Source organism: Symphalangus syndactylus, chromosome 3, assembly GCF_028878055.3.
Source record: "Symphalangus syndactylus isolate Jambi chromosome 3, NHGRI_mSymSyn1-v2.1_pri, whole genome shotgun sequence".
Lineage (NCBI taxonomy): Eukaryota > Metazoa > Chordata > Mammalia > Primates > Hylobatidae > Symphalangus > Symphalangus syndactylus.
The window spans coordinates 38,781,905-38,798,386 of NC_072425.2; the positions used below are offsets into that span (position 1 = coordinate 38,781,905).

General features: G+C 35.4%; 1 long non-coding RNA gene across 1 annotated transcript in view; it reads right to left on the reverse strand.

The window, feature by feature from the left end:
• The window catches only part of LOC129479059 (uncharacterized), a 396,214-nt gene extending 380,770 nt beyond the window's left edge, over nt 1-15,444 (reverse strand). Inside the window, exons 1-2 of the long non-coding RNA XR_008656542.2 lie at nt 15,346-15,444; nt 8,837-8,969 (exon numbers count right to left, since the gene is read on the reverse strand). This is a non-coding gene — a long non-coding RNA (uncharacterized lncRNA). The remainder of the gene's footprint in view (nt 1-8,836; nt 8,970-15,345) is intronic.
• Between the last annotated feature and the right edge of the window lie 1,038 nt (nt 15,445-16,482).

Sequence of the window (16,482 nt, forward strand, 5' to 3'; positions counted from 1 at the left end):
GTCAGGAGCAGGTGAAGGGCCAAGAGGAGTGGTAGGCATGGTCTGCCCTGGGTGCAGACAATAAAGGATGCATTGTTTATGAAGAATGTGAAAAAAAATAAAAACAGACTAAAAGTTTCATGTACCTGCAATTCTGAACAATCTTAGTGATAAAATACTCTTCCCTACATGGGCAGTCTATTCCCATATCCACTAGCAGGTAATGATGCAGGGTCTAGAGTCAATACAATCAGCTCCACCATGTAATGGCGGGGTCAACTTGAGCATATTACTCATCTTTGTGATCCTCAGTTCCTTCCTTTGTAAACTGAGGACAAGGAAGCTACCTGCCTAGTTAGTTCATGTGATGATTACATGAAACAATGCATGTAAAGTACTTATAACAATAACTGGGACTAAGTAACGTTTCCATAAATGCTAACAACTATTTGCTGATGAGTCGGTATTCCTCCCTTGGGTGATAACTTCCCCACTAGCTTAAAGGTCTTTGAGAATCTATCTTGCTTACTATTGTATACATGCTGCCTAGCATAATAAGCATTTGTTGAATGAGTAAATGGGTCACATTCATATCTGTATTCTAAGTGCATGGCATAATATGGGTATTGGAAATGGTGCTCAGTAAATGTTTGCTGGGTGAATGAATAGTTGAACAAAACGGTGGCTTGTAAAAGAATAAACTTGCAAAGGAAACCAGATGCTATCCTTAAGAGATACAGATATAGGTTTAGAAAGGGTAGGCAAAGCTGATGGTGAGAGGGAAAGAGACATACAGTTTTACCTCTCCTTGAACTATTCTGGAAGGTTGCACCTAATAAAATGTAGGTCTATGGAAATTGGAGAGTCATGCTTACCAACTGAATGGCTTACAGAGCTAGAGGAGGGACAAGAAAAACCATCATATGGATTCACATCACGAAGTAGCAGTAACAAAAGGGCACTCAAGAGGAAGACTTTCTCACAGTTTGAGCTCCACATTAAGACCAGAAATACGGCTGCGAAGAGGAACATGAGGATCTGCCAGTTCCTCATTCCAATCACTGTGTTAATGTTAGATTATTTTCATTTGGTTGACAAAGTTCATTACTATAATTCTTTGTATGTCATGCTTGAAAGATACATGACTAAGATATGATTGGAATAAGGACTACTCTCAGATTTTCCAGGATGTGACATCTACTAAACCCATGGAGATATTACACATAAAACTCTGTATCAGAGACATCAACAGGAGAGATGAAGATTATGCATTTAAGACTAACTCATAGCAATATTTGGAATTTCCCTCAAAAAAAAATGGCATTTCATTAATTCTTAGCTTTAATAAGCAGAAAGAACTGGTCAGGCCTGGGTTCTGGTAAAACTTTTGCCAGATCATATATCATTACAAGGAGTCCAAAGGACCACATTAAATTGAATTCAAACCAACAAAATGATATTTAATGTAAAATGTCCAAGTCTTGGTTGATATTCATGCTAGATGAAAAGAAGCCTGCTCAGGCAGTCATGGTTCCAACGGTAATCCTGATGTTTTCATTCACTTATCTAAACACTGTCCTCCAGAGACCAAAAGAAGAATTTGCTTCTTGAACCTACACCCTACAGCTAAGTGGAGATAGCTCCCAAATGCCAACCTACACCAACCTGCTGACACTTATCTTTCTCAGAGTTAAATGTCCCCTTTATCTAATCTTCACATAACATGGTTTTCTGTCTTTTATTGCAATTTAAATCAGAAAAGAAGTATCTTCTAACATGTGTTGGACTGACATAAGCTTTACCAGTGTCCTCCAAAAGCCCCATATCCAAGATGACAGGAATTATACAGGGTATCGTGTCTGATCACCTATTGAATTAGATACTCTCCTCCATAGTAGTTCTGTTTGAACTCCTCCTGCTAATAAGAGGTCTCTACCTTCCAAACTACTTTTTGGAAAGAATGGACAAATAAAGTATTGCTGCTTCTGCTGTCACAGGAAGACACAAAATAATAGTGGTTTTAATTATATAGTGGCTTGTTTTTCTGAGTAGGAGGTCCAAGTTTGATATGGCAGCTCTGCAAACATTAGAGACCCTAGTTATATCTGTCTTTTGCTCCACTGTTTTCAAAATGCAGCCTGCATCTCATGGTTCAAGGTGGCTTTCTCAGCTCTAATCATAACAAGTCTGCATTCTCATTGGCAAAAAGGAGAAAGGAAGAAGTAGGGAGGTAGGTACACTCTTCCTTTTGAGAGTCCAACTGCAAGTTGCATGCATCATGACTGCTCATTTCCAGTTGACCAGAACTCAGTCACATTCCAATCACACATGAATAAGAGGAAGTCTTTAGTCTAGGCCTGTCAAAAAAATCAAAGATTCTACTACAATGAAAAAAAAAAAAAAGATAAAATGGATATTGGAGGAGAACTGACAGTTTCTGCCATACATATTTTAAAATTCTTCTTTATATCTAAGTAAAATTTGCCTCTGATGAAAATAATTTATTCTCTAGAAATAAAATAAATAGTCTTAATCTCTTCAAAAAACTAAGTGCAACTGTCATGGAGCTTCCCCCTACTAAATTTTTACTTTGCCAAGAAACACAAGCCTCTACTTCCTTGTTTCTTCTAGAATGTGGTTTCTGCATACTTCTGCATCCTCATCACATTTATCTTGTCTCTTTTTTGCCAGTATTTCTCTCACTGGTTCAGAGTTCTTGTACTATACCTCTAAGTTCACACTGCAGTTTTAGCAATAACGTTCCTCATTTCACAAATAAGTATTCATTCCCGACATTTTCATAAACTATGCTCAGTATCAGTGATAACTCAAAGAAGACATGACTTTCAACTCCAAGGAAATTTTACATAGTCTAGTGCCACTTTAGACAACTGATTCATAACAGTCTTATGGGCAACTCAATTCTCCTTCATATTTTTCACAAGAGTAATAATTCATGCCTGCAACATTCAAAAATTTGGTAATTGACTTATTTGTTGAATTGAGGGAGTTGATGTCCAGCTGTGTTGTATCTTACTTTGATTTTTAGCTCATTATCTCATAATTTGAAACCCTGATTTTCTCTTTGGATATTATGTTTACACTCCCAATTTTACAGATTTTGACATTTCCTTTTTTGGCACATATGCTCAGAGAAACCATTGATATAAGTGATTTGCTGTAACCCAGATATATTAGTATGCTTAGGCTGCTATAACAAAGTGCCATAGACTGTGGCTCACAAACAGCAGAAATTTATTTCTCACATCTGGAAGCTGGGAAGTTCAAGATTAAGACAATAGCAGATTTTGTGTCTTTTAAGGGTCCTCCTTATAGACAGCAGTATTTGTGGGTTCTCACTTGGCAGAAGGGGAGTGGGAGGGTCTTTTTTTATAAAAGCACTAATCCCATTCATGAGGGCTCCTCCCTCATGATCTAATCACCCAACGAAGATCTCACCTCCTAATACCATCATGTTAAGGGTTAGGATTTCAACATATGAATCGGGGGCGGCAGGAGTGGGGCACAGTCTATAGCACTAGGTATGATTCTAAGCATAACATCCATTGCTTAGAAGAATGTAGAAGAATTTTTTTTTTCAAAATCAGAATTTTATTTCTTTTCTCTTTGCATTCCTCTTCTTTTTTTGTTAAAAATGCTGTAAAGTAATCCTGACAGCATGAATGGCTATGCAGGTAATTAACCAATGTCAGCTGAATGCAGACTAGAAGGTTCCTAAGCCCACTGGCAAGCTAGTGCCAATGATACTCCATATTAGTAGCTGGTAATGTTGGCACAACTCTAAGAATTACGTTAACTCATCCTGTTTTGTGAGTTTAATCCTCATCAACAGAGGCTTCGCCCATGGTCCACCTCCTCTTCTGAAAAGAAATGCAAATGAGTGTCATTTATAGCTTGGGAAGTTTTCAAATTCTCAGAAAAAATATACTTCTCTTGCTCTTGGGCCATGAATGAGGAGCCAACCAGAAGTTAAACAATTCTTATCCTGAGAGCTTCATGTCAGCCAAAAGGCCATCTCTTTTCATTTGAAATATCTGGCTCTTGGAGTAGAAGCCAAATATAAGTCTTGTTCCATTGCCTCCACTTAATGTGTGTGATCATAATCATTCCTTCCCTGTGCCATCCATATGACAGAGGAAAGGAAGTAGTTAAGCATAACCCCTCACACACATCTCAGGATAATTTACTAGTACTATGCTGAAAGAAGGCCAGTGGTCATCTCAACAATGGGGAAAAACCTTTTTGAGTTTATATTCTCATCTGTAAGTTGGTCCCCTCAGCAAATTACAAAAAAAGAAACATGCAGGAAAATAGGCCCTTTCATCATTTTCCTTTGGGCAAAAGACAGGAGGGGGATTAATAAGTGTGAAGAGAGAGAGAAAGGAAGAGCCGCAGGGCTAGGTAAGCGAAGAGAGAATCCATTCCTTGCTAATAAGAAAATGAGAAAGGCACTTGGCAGAGAGCATTCAGGGAAAACCATATCCTTTCACTGAAGCTAATAAAAGCTCTGCATTTCAGGTGACCTTTGAGCAGTAACAGACAGAGACAGTGCAAAGTTCTTGCAAATAGAAATAAATGTCTCACAGAAGGAAGTGACATCCCAGAGCAGAGATGCTTGAGGCAAACACAACTGGGGACACACAATATTTTTATTGCAACCTGCAGCCAACCTCATGTCCCTTAGGACCACACCCAGAAGAACCAAGATAACTTATTCACGTTGAACATCTACTAAGTTCCAGACACTGTGCAATAAAATCATCAATCCAGCCTGGACCATAGCATGACAATTCTCTTTGTAGGCCACATTGATGAATGCCAACCAACAAATGCAACTAAAGTTGATTCCCAAGGTGGACAGACACTTAAGGGACATTATTTTATCAGGACATGTTAGAGCAGGTTGCCTGCCAGTTATACTCACGTAACACTGTTGCTCACTTAAAAAAAAAACTCTCTAAAGCATATTTACACACTAACTATGAAAAGATAGAAATTAGAGAATACCATTTATAGATGAGAGAATTACCTCTCCATTATTCAAGGTTTGTGGTAGCAACAAAAATACACAACAAAAATGAAACTGTATTAGGAGCCATAGGACAATCTGAGGTGTCATCAATTATTAGATGAGACACTTTATGCAAAACCCTAGTATGTTGCTTGGGAAAGAATAATTGCTCAAGATATTGTAGCTATTAGTGTATAAATGTCATCAATATTATTGTTGTTGATGTTATGATGATTACTGTTCTATATTATTTCTAACCCCATTGCATAGCCATAATTTTAAAGTTATCCCTATTTTACAGGGCTCATTTCTCAGAGATGAATTGGGGAAGATGATGGAAGACAACACTATATATATTTATATCCAAGTTCATATAAGCAAATTAAGAGATCACCATGCCTGGGCTGGGATCCTGTCACCCATTAAAGGAGGTAGACTGTGGACTCTAGAATAATGTGGCAGTTTCTGATTGAAGAAAGGAAGGAGGAAGAAGGTGAGTTCATAGGTGGAGAAAATATTTCTCCACATAAGTGGAGGAAATAAGCTGCGTACATAGGTGGAGGAAATATTTCAGCCTTGAACTCAACAAACTCTTTAAGCCTAACTAACCTCGAGGCAGCTTAGTTGCAGACAACAGAAGCCATCATATCTGGTGTAAGTAGAAGGATCTATATTAGAGGATAGTAGACAGTCACAGAATTTAAGATGCGTCCAATGCAATAATACTGAATGTTAGTCAACTTGGATCAAAACGGCCAGGAGAAATGTCCAACCACATCACTGAACTTCTATGACTGATACCCAACTGCTTCTATCACCTGCTGCTTAACAACCATGACTCACAGGAACAGAAAGTAAGCAGAATTTCTACCACAGCATCTGATCTCACATGGCTACTAACTCTGCTCTCCAAGCCTCTCACAATTTTATCTGCTTATCATAATCTAGGTAACCTGTAAAATCATTGCTGGACAAGAATCTCAGAATGTGGATTTTTAACTTTCCAGCCCATATAGTACAGGAAAGTATAAGACAAAGGTATTAGAAGTGGGTGTTAACTAATTTATCGCATCTATCACATTGACATCAGATTTGGAGATCAAATAGCTTTTTCAGTCATCTGGTTATTAAATCTCAGTATCCCTTTTCATGCTAAGTGGCCTGGTTCTGCTCCAAGACTGTGGAGGGCCCTCAGAAAACCAGTGCTACTATGAACTTGATGCAGAGAGCCAGAGAAAACCACAGAAACGTGTAATACTGCTGAACTCAGGAAGTGTCAGTACAGACTCACTGGGTATTTCTCATATCAAAAATTCCTCCTGTGCTTTACCTTTTTACCAATAGTACTGTCATATTGGAGGCATGGATGTAGATTAGTGCTCTCAGAAGACATCCTGCACAACACACTCATCCAAATCTCTTAGAGTATTTATTAAAATGAGGATTCTTGGGCTGTACTCCAGACTACGTAGCAGGATCTTTGCATTAATAAGAACTATATAGTGGAAAACCACTGATCTATATTTTGATACATGCTTATAATGTCTGGATTCAGAGTACAGTAGAAACTCCCAGTTATTTCTATATAGTTTACCTCTAATAGCTATTATTCAGGTCTGAAAACTGTAAACTAAAAAATAAGTTGGAAACTCCTTTCTGGCTTTGTGAACTTGAGGGCTGCCAAAGAACTGATATTGAGAATATATTGAAACTCAATAAAAATGCATAATTTTTAAACCTACATTAACATATTGTCATAACCTAGGTACTGAAAATATGTAAATCAAAACTGAATTCATATTAATCCAAATGTTTGTCTTAAGAATTAGTCTCAGCAATAAGGTATTGGGCCTGGAAAATTGTTTACAGGTGTCTCCAAGGAGATGGCATTAAGACATTTACACATGGTGTACTCTGTATTTATATGTAAGCTAGACACTATGCTGTGTTTTCCTATTGATGTTTTTAACCTCTACAGAAAAAAAAATATGAAGACCAACTTCTAGCATATGGAAGTATTTTCACATGGCAAATTATATGGAAACTAGGAGGAACAAGAAAGATTTGTAAATACTGCCAGTTTACATGCAACTTTTCAAATTCTATTAGGAGACCTAAATCCCCCTGTATTCAACTAAAATCAACCAACATTTATTGAAAACCTACTATGTGCTAAATTCTTTCTAAGTGCTTTCTTACATGTTATCTGATTTAATTTTCAGAACAATTCTACAAGAGAAGTTTTTTTCTATATTTTTATTGTATATATTTAAGGTATGCAACATAAAGTTCTGATATACTTACACATTGTGAAATGGTCACTGCAGTCGAGCAAATTAACATGTCCGTCATCTCACATAGTCATTGCTTTTGTTGCGAGAGCATCTCAAATCTACTCTCTAAGCAAAATCTTGAATACAATACTATTAACTATCATCCCTTTGACCTACATCTCCCCATTTGCTCTCCCTTCACCTGCCTCTTCTAGTCACCATTTTATTCTCTGTTTCTATGAACTTAACTTTTTTTGGATTCCACATATAGTGAGATCATGTGGTATTTTTCTTTCTATGTCTGACTTATTTCACTTAGCATTATGTCCTACAGGTTCATCCAGGTTGTGGTAGATGGCAGTATTTCTTTCCTTTTCAAGGCTGAATGATATTTCATTGAATACAGATATATACCACAATGTATTTATTCACCTGAATTAGGTTGTTTCCATATCTTGGCTCTTATGAACAATGCTGCAATTAACATGAAAGTGCAAATATCTCTACAGGGTGCCGATTTCATTTCCTTTAGATATATCCCAGTAATGGAATTGCTGTGTCCACAATGAGATGCCACCCACACCTGTTAGGATGACTATTATCAAAAAGACAAAGATAACAAATCATGACAGTGTGGAGAAAAGGAGACTCTAGTACACTGTTGGTGGGAATGTCAATTGCTGCAGCCGCTATGGAAAAAATGTGGAAGTTCTTTAAAAAAATAAAAATAGAGGTAAGTGTTTTTTTATTCTGTTTTATACTGAACAAAAGTCCCAAGAGATTGGGTAATGTGTCACATAGCAAGAGAAAGTGAAGCTAGGCTTTCTGACAACAAATCCAGCGCTCTATTTTACCACACTCTCTAATTAATACTAATTATTATTTAATAATTAATACTAACAATCTACTACATCTTATAGCAAAATACAATTTTACTAAGGGCATTGTCTCATTTTTTCCATTTGACAGCACCCAAAGCTTGGCAGAGAATGGTATTACAGTTTCACAATGGGACAAAATAAACACCATGAGATTCAATGACTCTTCACAGGCCATGAAGCTCACAGAAGCAGAGTCCACACTTGAACCCTATTCTTCTATTTCCAAATATGTGTTCTACTTACTGCCTCAGTGTTTGAGAAAGGGGAATTAATGCTTTTCTACACCTACTTTATTTTAGATAGACTGCTAGACATTTTACATACACAAGTCCTAATCTTCACAGCAAACTTGAAAACTTGCAAATATCCATGTTTTATAGATATACAATGGCTTATAAGAGGTTGAATCAGTGTTGGAACTGATTCAAATCCAACTATTTAAGACATGGATGTAATTATACATAACACACACACACACACACACACAGCATCATTTAAAATGGAGAAAATTGTGATGAAGAAAGTACACATAGCCCTTACCAAAACTTTTTATTTGGAAACTCCTAGTTTTCATCACAAAAAAAGGTCTAAATTGTTATCTTTACATATCAAAATAAAATTAGCAAATGTAGACAAAAATATCTCTGTCTTTCATATAGTCAAGATTGTACCTGAAGAAAGGAGAAACTGGTTGGTGCATTCTAAAAGGACTTGGACATGCCTATGAATGTCCACTGTCAAAATAACTTTAGATAACTGTTTTCTTCATGTCATTTACCTAGCCTCATTCTTAGCAGTGATGTCCTGGAAGATAGAGTTGGGAACATGTTACTCAGTGCTTAGAACTACAGTACTCGCAAACAGATAGAAAATTTAGCAGGTAGAAGGTCTTGTGTACTGAATAAGAACAGTGTAAAACACAGTACTCTCACAGACATTTTGAAAAACACAACTGCTATAAAATATGTGAGATTTTACCCAGGAGAGGGAACAATAAAGTGTTTGCTTTGTTAACTAATATCTCAGTAAGACTAACAATCATTAAGACTTATATAGACTTTTTACAACTTACAAAACATTTTCATACATCAAACTCATTTGATTTCAAATTATATAACATTTTAAGCCCGTTATCTGGCCCATAGTAGGCTAATAAATGCATGTAGCAATGATCTAAACTGATCAGTTAAGAATTACTATTTTGTTTAAACACTGGAGAAAATGGAAGCTCAGTAAAGTTAAGTGACTTTCCTGGTGTCAGATATAAGCTTTTACATGTTATGTAAATTCTTTTAATTATTTTTGAGTCTTTCAGAAACTATTCAATTCTATAGTGTTATCATGAGGTAACATTAGATCATTTGATATACATAAAAATTGGTATTTTTCTATTATGGCTTTCCATCTTAGTTAGAAAACTTGGATTTGGTTAATTTAGGTTTGTAGAATATAAATCCTGAAGAATTCAAATCCAGATTTTTGAGCGATCCATATGTTTGAATCACTGTGTTTTTGTCAAACATCCTTTACCTCATGGCCTAGATTTTTATAACTAAATGAAGTCAAATGAGAATATATGCAAACTGTGGAGCCCTATGTGTTAATATTAGCCGCTATCAGGGGTGTGTGTGTGTGCGTGTGTGTGTATATATATGTATATATACACATATATATACACACACACATATATACACATACATACACACACATATGCACACATATGTGTGTGTATGTATGTATACACATGTATATGTGTGTGTGTGTATATATATACACATATTTATATGTGTGTGTGTATATATACACATGTATATATATGTGTGTATATATATATACACACATATATATACAGAGAGACAGAGAGAAATGTAATATATATATACACACACACATATATATATATATAGAGAGAGAGAAATGTAATTCCCTTAAAAAGAAAGAATTGTCTACTGAGTTTAAAAAAAAAAAAAAAGGTATTATCAGGGCTGAGCGTGGTGGCTCATGCCTGTAATACCAGCACTTTGGGAGGCCGATGGGGGCAGATCACGAGTTCAGGAGATCGAGACCATCCTGGCTAACACGGTGAAACCCTGTCTCTACTAAAAATACAAAAAATTAGCCAGGCGTGGTGGCTGGCACCTGTAGTCCCAGCTACTCGGGAGGCTGAGGCAGGAGAATGGCGTGAAGCCGGGTGGCGGAGCTTGCAGTGAGCCGAGATGGTGCCACTGCACTTCAGCCTGGTCAACAAAGGGAGACTCTGTCACAAACAAACAAAAAAACCCTTTTATATCTTGACTCAAAAATTCAAAAACAAAGGTAATTGGTAATAGTACTGTTATATTAGACTATATTACAAAATACATTGAAAGTCTGGAGTTTGATGTTTTAATAACAGTCAAATGTTACAGAGATGAAAAACTATTAGAGATACAGTACGTTATCAAAATCAAAGATTTACCCAGGCATAATCCTCTTATAATATGATCATATGGTGTTCATATACCATAGACTCAGACTTTTTAATGTCTTTAATTTGTAAAATCTGCTAGTTAAAAAAGGAATTTTTAAAGGCACTTGAAATAAATATCTACCATATTATATTCAAATACAGTAGATATTTATTGAATGCCTGCTAGATGACAGGTGACTATTTAAAAAGCCATTACTGTCCAAATTTTACAGATGAAGAAACTGAAGTTTAGACTAGTTATGTCACTTGTTCAGGATGATAAAGAGAAAAATTAACAAAGACATAAATTAAGGCCAAGTATTGCAATGTTGTATCTTATATTCCTTTTCCTAAACTTCCCTGAAAGTTTCAAAATAGACCAATATATGATGTCCTGGAGAACATCAAGGATGACAACACTAACAGTCTTTTTTTCTTTTTATTACCCTTTTATTAATGTAATTACTTTTAACATTTCCTTCCACTTAATAATTTCTCCCGCTATTTTGCACCTTTATAGTAAGATCAACATAACTAAGAGACTTCTGGTGTTAAGTTAATCTCTTCTTTCAGATAACACTCCCAAAGCTAGATGAAGCACAGTAACAGAAGCAAAGTCCTGTTTGGGAAAAACTAAGAAACATCTCTGATCCCAAACTACAATGTATGATGAATTGTGTGGGATTAACCTGAGGAAAGAAGCCTACAGCAACAGATCTTAAGCATGTCAGGAGAGCACAATCACCAAAACAGATGGTGTACTACAAGAAGCAAAAAACAATAATCACATTTTTTAAAAAATAGAAATGAGATGCACAGGCCACGATGAGTAGTGGGAAATAAGCAAAGAAACAGACAGATATGCCACTTTCACAAGAAGCAGTCTGTTAATGAATTATAGTAAAAGAAAAGGTCCAAAGGCTGATACAATAGAAATGTATAAAGACTTAAACAACTGTCTCTCACACACACACTCAAGAGAGAAAGAGAGAGACAGGCAGACAGACACACAGAGATAGAGGCAGACCTTCATATACAAATAACTTTACTGTGAAATACAGAAACTCCTACTAGTCTGCAACACAGCTTGGTCCCTTTCCCATAAACTTCCTACATATGCAGTCTGAGAACTCAATAACTCATTTCATTCAAAAGTAAGCAATATTCAAAAAGAACTAAAGATTATTTAAGACAAAAACAAAGAGAAATGGGCAAAAATTGCTTTTCTCTTCTCACAGAAGGATGCACGTATAGAAGACTCATTTAAAAATGTTGGCCGGGCACGGTGGCTCATGCCTGTAGTCCCAGCACTTTGGGAGGTCAAGGTGGGCAGATCACCTGATCTCAGGAGTTCCAGACTAGCCTGGCCACATGGTGAAACCCTGTCTCTACTAAAAATACAAAAATTAGCCAGACATGGTTGTATGCACCTGTAATCCCATCCTACTCGGGAGGCCGAGGCAAGATAATCACTTGAACACAGGAGCCGGAGGCTGCAGTGAGCGTAGATGGCTCCAAAATGACACCTACAAAAAAGGCTGTCAACAGACAGAAGAAAATCCTGACAAAATTTACCTCCATGACTCAATGGGCATTAAAAAAACAAAATCAAAGAACCCAAAAATACAGATGTAAGATATGAGATCTGTCTTAGGTATGATATGGTGAAATGACAGAAGAAAGTAAAGTATGAGAAGTGAGGGCTAAGAAAAGATGGAAAGAAAATATAAAAACATTAAAGTAATAAAGACCACATTATAAGCACTACACAAAACGAGGATAATAGTCTTATAAAAACATAGTAAAGATAAGCTCACAAAAAGCAGTGTTATATGAAACAAAAATTAGTTATGTAAATTTAGGGAAAATTACACTAATAAAAAATAGACTAGGGAGAACATTTATACATATGATCAGTGCTCCTGAAAAAAAGAACAAAACACGAGAAAGAAAATTGAGATATATTTCAAGAAAACTTTCAAAAAGAAAATACTTGGATCAACAGATTGAAATGGTCCATTCTGTCAGAGAAAATGAATATAAGACAACCAACAAAAACACATCTTAATAATGCTATTGTATTTCAAAAATAAGGAAACCTCTGAGTGTTCAAGCAAAAATATCACTTAAAATAATAAAACATACCAAGCTGATCTCAGGTTTGTCCATGGCAATTTTGAAGAATGGAATATAATGACACTATGCTTGAAAAATCTTACAAGAAGAATTTGAATAATTCAAATGTAGAGACAAGAGGAAAACATTATGAACTTTCAAAAACCCAAAGAATATAAATTACAATGAGCTCTTTTTGGAAAAGCTACTAGAGGAAAAACAACCTAAGTTAAGTAGATAAATGAATTTTAAAACTACTACAAAATTTCTAGCAATCATCATGCAACTCAGGGGTCACAAGCCTAAAACTAAACAAATTGTCAGAACTATAAATAAAAAATATAAATTATCAACTATTACAATGTATACATAATATTAAAAGCATAAATATATTTACAGTAGATGCTAATATATATTATGATTATGATTCTTCCTGTTTTATACATATATATTAAAACCAGTTATATATGTAAAATATATATTTTTTATTATTCCAGTTATTTATATTTATATATATATCAAAAAAGAAAATTAGAGAAATAAGGATTGGAGAAAATGCTTGATAGATACTGTCTTTAAAAATATGAGAATTCAGTGTATTACAGAAAGTTATAATAATAAATGAGAGAATTTAGAACATAAACCTAAACAATTATCAAAAAGAAAAATATCACAGATCATTTGATTAAAATATGTTTTAAGGAATCAATTAAAAAAACTATGAATACCACAAGATTTGGTTGTAAAATTAAGACTATGTTAAGCAATTAATATAAATGGGATAAGCTTACCTATTAGCAAGAAAAAAGCTAAAACTAAATCACAAAGGAAATGTAACCATATACCCTACACAACAGGGATACATTTTAAAAAGTGATTCAGAAAAGGTAATTTAAAATGAGCAAAGTCATTTATGAAAATGTAAAGAAAAACATTGGTCATATTCTAATAAAAGACAAGGTCAAATTCAGGAAACAAGGCAAAAAGAACACTATAATGATAGAGACTTCAATCCACAATGATTACCTAAAGAGCTATACACAAAATAATACACATCAAAATTCATAAACAAAAGCTTGAAGTCATAAAAGGAGAAACAAGACTGGATAAAGGAAATGTGGCACTTATACACCATGGAATACTATGCAGCCATTAAAAAAGGATGAGTTCATGTCCTTTGCAGAGACATGCATGAAGGTGGAAACCATCATTCTCAGCCAACTAACACAGGAACAGAAAACCAAACACCACATGTTCACACTCATAAGTGGGAGTTGAACAATGAGAACACATGGACACAGGGAGAAGAACATCACACACCAGAGCTTGTCAGACAGTGGGGGGCTAGGCAAGGGATAGCATTAGGGGAAATATCTAATGTAGATGACGGGTTGTTGGGTGCAGCAAACCTGCAGCAAACCACCATGGCAATTTAACAAACCTGCACGTTCTGCACATGTATCCCAGAACTTAAAGTATAATTTAAAAAAAGAAAAAAAGAGAAATAGACAGAAATATACTCCTATGAAGAGATTTTAAAATTTTTTCTCTGCCAAAGCAAATAAAATAAGGATAGTGAAGACCTAAAATGTAATAAATAAGGTATGTTTCATTGATTTACATAGGAATCTATTACCTGAAAAAATAGCAGGTATCTTTTTTAAGTGTCCATGTAACATTCACAAAATTATTAATCTACTAGACCACACAGGAAACCTGAATGAATTAGCAATAGTAGGAAACTATTTCAACCTGGTAAAGGTTATTACGGACATAAAAAAAAATCCATAACTAGGTGGGACACGGTGGCTCACGCCTGTAATCCCAGCACTTGGGGAGGCCGAGGCGGGCGGATCACGAGGTCAGGAGATCGAAACCATCTTGGCTAACATGGTCAAACCTCGTCTCTACTAAAAATACAAAAAATTAGGCAGGCGCCTGTAGCTCCAGCTACTCGGGAGGCTGAGGCAGGAGAATGGCATGAACCCGGGAGGCAGAGCTTGCAGTGAGCCGAGATAGCGCCGCTGCACTCCAATCTGGGTGACAGACTGAGACTCTGTCTCAAAAAAAAAAAAAAAAAATCCATAACTAATATCATACATGTGACAGTGAAAAACTGAAAGCTTTTACTTTAACATCAGGAAAAAGACAAAGATGTCCATGCTGGCCATTTATATTTAACGTTGAAATGGAGATCCGGCCAAGGGCAATTATGCAAAAAAAGGAAATAAAAAACATTCAAGTTAGAAAAAAAATGTTAAAATCTCCATTTTCAAATGATACTATTTTATATATTAAGAAATCCTAAGAAATTCACCTAAACTATTAGAACTAACAAACAAGTAAAGCAAGGTGTTAAGGTATGAGATCAACATGTAAAAATTAATTCCATTTCCAATAAACCAGCAATAAACAATCCAAATGAAATCAAGAAAGCAATTTCACTTACACTAGTATGAAAAAGTAAAATTCTTAGACATAAAATTAACAAGAAGTACAAAACTTATACTACAAAAAAAAATTAACTAAATTAAGACTTAAATGGAAAGATGTTTCATGTTTACAGATTGAAAGACTTTATGTTGCATTGATATGGCAATATTCTCCCAGACTCACCTGTAGGTTCAGCACAATCTCTGTCAAATCCTTAGTAGGCTGTTTTGAAGAAGTTGACAAGCTGATCCCAATATTCATATGGAAATTCAAGGGACTCAGAAGAGTCAAAACAGTCTTGTAAAACAAGAACAAAGTTTGAAGACTGACACAACCCGATTTCAAAATTTACTACAAAGCTACAGCTAATCAATAAAATACCATACTGTATTATTGCTGTAGTTAATCAATAGCATGGTAGTCGCACAAGGATAGACAAGTCATTGGAATAGAATGAGAATTCACAAATAAACTCATACAACTCTATCAACTGAATGAAGTTGGACCTCCTCATTACACTATACACAAAAATTAACTCAAAATGCATCACAGACCGAAATATGAGTCAAAGATATAAAACTCTTAGCAGAAAGTGTTAAGAGTAAATTTTTGTGACCTTGGGTTAGGCAAAGCCTTCTTAAATATAACACCAAAAGCACAGAGGATCCTCTACCCTCCAAAAAGGTAAATTAGACTTCTTCAACATTGAAAACTTTTGGGCTTCAAAGGACACCATAAAGAAAATGAAAATCAACCCATAGAATAAAAGAAAATATTTGCAAATAATAAGTCTGATAAAGAAATTGTTTCTAGAATATATTTATACACTTTCAACTCAGTAACGAAGAGACAAATCACCAAAATAAAAAACGGGCAAAGGATTTGAACAGACATTTTTCCAAAGAGATATGCAAATGACCACCAGTAAAGCTGTTTAACATCATTAGCTATCAAAGGGAAATGCAAATCAAACCACAATGAGGTATCACTTCACACCACTAAGGTGGCTACAATAAGACACAAAGACAGTAGCAACTACTGGCGAGCATGTGAAGAAACTGGAACACTCGTACATTGCTTGTGAGAATTGAAAATGGCACACCCACACTGGAAGACAGTTTGGTAGCTCCTCAAGATGTTAAACACAGAATTGCCATATAACCTAGTAATTCCACTCCTAGGTATCTACCCAAAAGAAATGAAAACATATATTCACACAAAGACTTGCACACAAATGTTCATAGCAGCATTATTCATAACAGCCACCAACAGAAAACGGCACAAATTCCCCCCAACTGAAGAAAAGATAAATAATATGTG